Source organism: Syzygium oleosum, unplaced genomic scaffold, assembly GCF_021117445.2.
Source record: "Syzygium oleosum isolate NSW1041296 unplaced genomic scaffold, Sole_v2.1 Sole_v2.11, whole genome shotgun sequence".
Classification (NCBI taxonomy): Eukaryota; Viridiplantae; Streptophyta; class Magnoliopsida; order Myrtales; family Myrtaceae; genus Syzygium; species Syzygium oleosum.
This window is the reverse complement of record NW_026607495.1, coordinates 5526312-5534025: the sequence shown is the minus strand read 5'-3', so window position 1 is coordinate 5534025 and position 7714 is coordinate 5526312. Positions and strand designations below refer to the sequence as shown.

The window sequence follows — 7714 nt, the reverse complement described above, 5'->3', positions numbered from 1 at the left end:
GTTTAGTATAGTACTTGGTGGTACAGTTTAAAAAGACTTCAGTAACCTAATCGAACCAATATGCACCCCCCCAAAAAAAAAAAACCTAATTGAACCAAAATGAGGTTCATTGACGATGTTGAATATCGAGCACAATTCATTCAGTCATTAGAATATCGCTTTCAATCGATTTTATCTAAGAATTGTCTCTAATTCTATAATGAAGTGTGGGAAAAGCAAGACTTACAGCCTTTGATTAGCCTGTTCTCAGCCATGGAAACACCAAGCAGGAGTGAGAGCGCCAGGAACATTTGGAAGAAGAAGATAATTGCACTCTTTCCAATATGAGCCATTTCTTGAGTAAGTATAGATCTAAATTCGAAAGACAAAGAAAACTATGATTTGAAGGGACTATAGCTCATCTCTCTATATATAGTGAAGACCTTGAGAAACTGGTGAGTGGAAGATCACAAAACCCGTTATCTCCAATCATCGGCAACGCCGGCTTTTAGTCAATACCGAAGTAAGAGTAGTTGTCTCGATGCAATGAAGCGGCGGATGCTAAACTATGCATTTTGTGGGGTTACAAGAACATTGTCTCTCCATGTAAGCTATGCTAAGAATGAACTGCAATCACTAATTTTCGAGTGGTGGTTCATATTGCTCTGAGTGGCAGGGAGCGCATCCAAATTTCGACGCACCGATGCCCGACTCCGTGGAGCCTTTTCTTCGCCTCATGTGGTGCAAAAACCTCAATTTCAAACCAATCTTCTATCACCCAATCGAAACTTCAAGTCTCAATCAACATACAGCTTTTCTGTAAAAGGTCAGAATATGGTTTTGATCGAACTATATTTGTGAAATTATGAACGTCTCAGTTTTGATTCTAATGTTAACATTCTCTAGCATTTTAAGGTTAGAATTGCAAAACCGGCAAAACAGGATAATTAAAGATGATTAGCCGTAGAGCATTTGTTGAATGACTAATTAATAATAGACTACAACTATCAATGCATTCACTAATCTCGTAAAGTGTGTGTGATCAATGTTTTGAAAATCAAAATGTTTTTTGTGAAGTTTGTTTAACAAGTGCATTAAGGGGCCTCGTTAACAAATTGGTGACCGGGTCAATTCCTAGTAGAAGCAAGAAAAAGAGATTTTTCCTCCTTAAGTAGCAAGTAGAAGTAGGATGAACTGATTAACGATTAATTTGTTACACCATTAAACTGTTGGTGAAATTCATAAATTCAATAAATCGTCCATTTAGAATCTCACTCAACCATCTAACACTGTAAGACATACAGGCGCTACATGTACACACTCATCAATTATTTTCGAAATTGTCTTTGGACTATCCAAATTGTCTTAATTGAGATTCTCCCATCATCTTTAAGACTCAAAGTACTCCAACTTGTTCAGAACCGTACGGAGAAAAGTACATTAGAAATTTTCATCAATCTTATAAGATATACGTACGTATATTTGTACTCAATCTTATATATGCATACTTTACTCTTTGTATATCCTTTTGAAAGTGTCAAACATGATAACACCCTCTCGGTTAATCACACGGGTGAAATAAAATACTATGGTGTGTGTTAAACATGTATAAGCGTATATATGTGGTGTTGATGTCCTAATGGATAGACATGTTCGTAATGTATTTAGTATCGGTTTGCTCGCAGATGGACACACTATCTATAAAAAGGTTATTTACATCGATAACTTAGATTAGTCTCTTAGCCCTTTGATATGAGATTGTCTAACAAATAATGGTGATGCTTGCCATGCAGTAATTGTTTAATAAATTTAAGTCTCCAATCTCAGGGATAATGACAGAAATAGTTTTTGAACTTTGGCTTAATGTACAATGTGGTCCATTAACTTTCAATTTGTTCGATATGGTTCTTGAACCTTAGCTTAATGTGCAATATGGTTCGGGAACTTTTAATTTGTTCAATGTAATTCTTAAACTTTTGGTGAATGTTCAAATTAGTTCCTAGACAATATGAAAATATTCAATATTTTCATTGCACTTTAATTACTGAGAGGACAATATTAAATATTTTTTTATAGTCTAGGAACTAGTTTGAACATGTACCAAAAGTTTAGGGACCATATTGAATAATTAAAAGTTTATGGATCACAACGCACATTGGGCTAAGGTTCAGAGACCATATTGAACAAATTGAAAGTTCGGGGGCCACATTACACATTGGGTCAAAGTTTGTGGATCATTTGTGTCATTTTCTCCCAATTTTAATATATACCCTTTGTTTTGTGTGTCCCAATCTGTCAGGCGGGCAAGAAGCTGATGCGATTGCTCATACAAAATGGACAAAAAGAAAATTTTCATGTTGGGATGTATGAGCGGCTCTCTAAGGATAAGTTAGATTATCCAACTGCAAAATTCAATCTAGGGAGGCTTCAAGTGAAATTTGACGGTCATGTAATCGATTGCGGGGCTACTGTCAACGTCTCTAACACCACGTGCTGCTGAAAATCAAGATGAATCAAGTTCCTTCTACAGGGGCAACGGTGATAAAGCTAGAATCGAAGGCGTTGGTGCTTTTGTATTAAAGTTAAAATAATGATAACCTTCGTACAACAACCTTAGACATGATAATACCTTAAATTCATGATCATATAAGAATCTGAAGACCATCCGAGTAAGGGGTAGGGAAGAAAAACATACATTCTCGATTCTGATTTCTTGCGAGGTTTTTGGATCGTATCGTTTGACTAAAGTTGACAGCTTTCTGCGTATCTATTAATCAACATAATGGTTTATAGTGATTTCTTATGATTTCTTTTATGTTCAAAACATAGATTTTTCCCGACTTATGCTTGTCAATTTGACTCATTGAGCTCACAAATCTGATTGCCACGTGGCATACCCTTTTCCATACGGTACGCACTCTATCACTAGAGTGATTTGTTATCCAACTACTCAAATGGAGGTTTATAGAGCAACGATGAGTAATGTTTGAAGCTCGTTAGAGCCTAGACACAAGGTAGTAGACGATTACACCTGAAGGAAGAAGCTAAGTTGACATTTGACACACATGAATCAAAAGTATCAATAAAAAAGAATTCTAAAATGGACGAGGCATTCCAACTGCTCCTTATTTAGACTGAGGTTGACTGAAGCCCCGTCTTGGAAAAGCTCTTATGGAACACCACGAGCTAGAGTTTAGCTTGGTGTCCCGTGAACACAAAGCCATTGACCCACGAATAGAGCATCGCAGTTGAGATTGGGGTTGATCGAGTTGAAGACGTCGCTCGTCAAGTTGAACATCTCCCCCACGGAGAAACATGTATCTCCAGCTCTCATGCTGTAAGCCGAATCACATTCTGGGGCAGAATTCGTTGCGAAGATCCCAACTGTTCAGTTTCATGTCAAAAAGAAGGAACGGTTACTTTTAAGATTCGTGAAAGATGTGTTAATCATGAGCTGCTATTCCTTCCTCTCTTTCTTAGATTAACTTGAATGGTCGATAACTTCAACGCATCTTGATTCTCCATATCTAAAGAAACCCTAGACTTGGAGGATACCCTTTTGCTCTTTGAAGAAATTTCGAGATAGAAAAAGATCACAATCATTTTTTTTTTCTCACCCTTGCTTTATGTTTGTGCACACGAGGAGGCCATTTCGAGAGTCACAGCATGATATCAATGTTTATCTTGTAGCATGGTTTAGTACAGTACTTGGTTCTACAATTTAAAAAGAGTTCAGTAACCTAATTGAACCAATCTGGCCAAACAAAAAACAAAACCTAATTGAACCAAAATGAGTTTCATTGACGATGTCGAACATCGAGCACAATGTCGAGAGCTGCGACTACTGGTGTCGTCTCCTCGCTTGACTTCTACTTTGGTCTGTTATTAGTATGACACTTTCAAGGAATTTGTGTCTAAGAAGAGTCTCTAATCCTATAATGAAGCGTGAAGAAAAGCAAGACTTACAGCCTTTGATCAGCTTGTTCTCAGCCATGGAAACAGCAAGCAGGAGTGACAGCACCAGCAACATTTGGAAGAAGAAGATAATTGCACTCTTTCGAATATTGGCCATATCTTGAGTAAATGTAAGTAAATTTAAAAGAACAAGAAGACTATGCATTTAAAAGGGACTATAGCCCATCTATATATATAGTGAAGAGCTTGAGAAACTGGTTGAGTGGATGATGACAAAACCCGTTATCTCCAATCATTGGCCACGCCGGCTTTTAGTCAATACCTATGCAATGAGTTGCTGTTTTGATGTCAAGAAACGGCCGATCATGCCTAAACCATGAGCGCACTTTGTAAGGTTGCAAGAATATTCGCTTCCCATGTAAGATATGCTTAGAATGAACTGAAAGCATCGATTTCGAGCAGCGGTTTGCGTTGCTCCGTGCAGGCTGGGCGGCCAAGTTCTGATGCACTGGATGCCGGACCCCGTAGAGCCTTTTCTTCGCCTCAGGAGGTGCAGAAACCCCGACATCGATCCAATCTTCTGTCACTCGATCGAGAGTTCAAGTCTCAACCACCATACAGTTTTTCTGTAAAAGGTCAAAATATGACTTGATTGATTTACTTTTGTGAAAGTTGTTGACCTCTAGGTTTAGATTTTAAAGTTTACCCTCTATTCATTTTATGGTTAGAATTGCAAAACCGGCAAAATAGGAGCATTTGTTGAGTGACTTATTAAGAATAGACTACACCATCAATGGGTTCACTATTCTTGTAAAGTGTGAAATCAGTGTTTTTAAATTCAAAATATTTATATGAAGTATGTTCTACAAGTGTATTGAGGGCACTCGTTAATAAATTGGCAACGGGTTAATTCCTAATAGAAGCAAGAAACAGAGGACTTTTTCTACCTAAGTACTACTTAGTAAGTAGTACGTAGTGAAGTGATTACCGATTAATTTTTTACACCATTACATCGTTGGTGAATTCTATAAATTTGGGAAATAGTTCATTTAGAATCTCACGCACCCATCTAACACTGTCGGGCGTATAGGCGCAACATGTACACACTCATCTTATAGTTTCAAAATTGTCATTGGAATGCTCAAACCGTCTTAATTGATACTTGATAATCAAATGGAGGTTCACACTATATAAAACTCAGCACGCCGACAACCGGTCTTAGATTTTAGACCCGATTTATCTAACTTTTATATTGTCACCATAGTAATTTTTTCTTTGAAATATCATTGGATCGCCCGTTAAGGTAACTCTTAGGCAGCTCCCTTGACATGAAGCCATTGACTAGCGAAGAGCGCGGTACATTTAAGATTTGGGTTGAGCCCATTGAAGCACCGTTCTATCCAGTTGAATGCCTTTCCAGTTTGGCCCCACCTGTTTCGCCTTTTGGAATGGTACTGGTCCTAGAAATCTCAAGAGAAAAAAGATAGCGAATGTTATTTGAAATTGCAGGAACAACACATTGTGTAGTAGCGAGCAACACTTTCTTTCGCCGTGGTCGAATCTGCCTCGTATAACATAACAATAGAATGGGCCCGTTAGATCACATTCTTTTCTTATTTAGTTGCAGGGCCGGATTTACGAGAACTAAGTCATCTTTCGTCCCTTCCAAGCATTGCAACTGTTAGGAGAAGGGAGATCGCAACGATGAATAGTAAGAGGAGGAATGCATTGTTGCTGCTGGTCTTAGCCATAGATGAGTTTGCAAAGAACTATATAAATCTCCCCGTGTGAGCTTGCTCTATGCTAATTAATACATGTCCTTTATATATAGGGAAGAGCGTTAAGCGCACGAGCTTCATGTGGCCGAATGATTGGGGAAGAACATGAAGGAAACATCAAGCTAGGCCGGCTCTTCGATACAGACGAACATGCCACTTAGAGAAATTACCAATTTTTGTAAAATGTTTATGACGGATTGTGAAAGAACAATGCATTATGAAATGTCTTGATTATGAACAATGTGGGATTATAAACTTACTAATTCATAAGTATATTTTTTGTCACTGTGGAGGTTATATCTATCTATGCCCGATTTTTCAGCTGTTAAGCTATCGGCTAGGTCCAACCAAAAAAAAAAGTTATTGGCTAGCTTTGGTTTATCAACTCCCGTTTGAGCTGTTCATCGACCTTCTTTTTTAATTTTAATTCACCGACTTTTTTTATTTGAGTTATTAACTTTTATTTTCCTTGCTTACAAAATTGTTAAACTTTGATTTACGAGCTATTTTTGGAAATTACCAACCTTAATTACAGTATTTACCAACTTTCTCTGATTTATAGACCGGCTAGTTTTGCTTATTTGAGTCAATTACCAATAATTATTTGATTTTTCAAATTACCAACTTCTCTTTATCTCCGTAAAAAACGCAATTTTTTGGCATGAAACCAGAAATTTATATTGCTTTTTTCCCTTTTCCATAGATGGATATGGCTTCGTCGTCAAAATGTAGCGACAAACCAATTAGAGCTTGAACTCTTCATCCTAAATTTTTGTCATATAGTGTAGAACAAATTTTTTTTAGCTTTATTACAACACAAACCCTTCACGGGATATATACTTTTATACACGAACACCATGTATGTTGACAACACTTGCAAAATTGGCAAAACCTGTCGATGATGATCCCACACTTTTACCAATCTCCTGGTGAATCGCCAAGGTTCGATCTCTATAACATGATCAAAGAGCCGACATCTTTCAGGGCACCATCGACTCAACTCCTAGCCAAACTACTCGCTGCGCTTGATGGTCGTAACCAAGGGGCCTAAGGTGGTCCAACACAATCTCAGTTAGCGCGAAGACGTGCGCAAGGTTATCAGTTAGGACCCCAGCAGCTCAAGTACATGACGGTCCTGAGAGACTCCTCGGCTTGCCTGCACCATCTCTCGTTGCCCTTGCCAATGCCATCTTTGAGAGCCATCGAACCGTCACCAGGTCCGCCCGAGAAGAGCCGCCTCAATCTCGCTGAACCAGAAGAATAAGAGTAACAATCTCCCGGACCCTTGATCGCAGAATCGCACGACTTTGGTCCTCGTTCTTTCATCGCGTCTCCGATCCCTCTCCCACCGTATACGCCCGTAAAAACTCCACTCCAGAACCAGTTGACTTCACATGGAACTTGGGAAGCGCGCGAGCTTGTTCATATAAAGCGGCGACACCCCAGGTTTTGCTGCAAAACAGCGGATCAAATTATGGGAAACAACTGGCTGCGAAAGCTACTTCGGGATAAGGACAAACTGGGTGTCCCACGTTGCCCGAAAGATCTCCATGTCTTTCGGGATAAGCTTCGCAACGTGCCTAGGGCAGGATAAGATATCATTGAGGACGCTCATGATAATAAACTTAGAATTATTACTTACGTTCCGCAAGTTAAGGAGAGGAGAGCTGATGTGCTACGAAGGAAGATAGATAAATTTATTAGAAATGCAAAGAAGCAAGCATGAACATCATGGTTATACATCGCTCTCAATGTGTGGGGCGCGTATTTTATTTTATTATTTTTTTTAAATTACTCGGGTTAGGAAATGTGGGAGAGACGAGATGGGTCATGTCACGCCCCGAACCCCTTGAGCACGTGACATCCCTCTTAAGTCGAATTAGTGCGACGTCCCAGGAAACGTCGTCGACCCAAAACGAACCCATCAGAGTTTAATCGCTGCGGAAACACCAAACACCCAAACAATAATTTACCTGGGGTGCTAGGGAGAATAAATTGCCAAACCACCAAATCATATACTATACCTCAATTTAAGCACAATA

General features: G+C 38.9%; 1 pseudogene; it reads right to left on the bottom strand.

Moving 5' to 3' along the window:
• Positions 1 to 3172: 3172 nt before the first annotated feature.
• Positions 3173 to 5645, bottom strand: LOC130139225 (uncharacterized; annotated as a pseudogene).
• Between the last annotated feature and the right edge of the window lie 2069 nt (positions 5646 to 7714).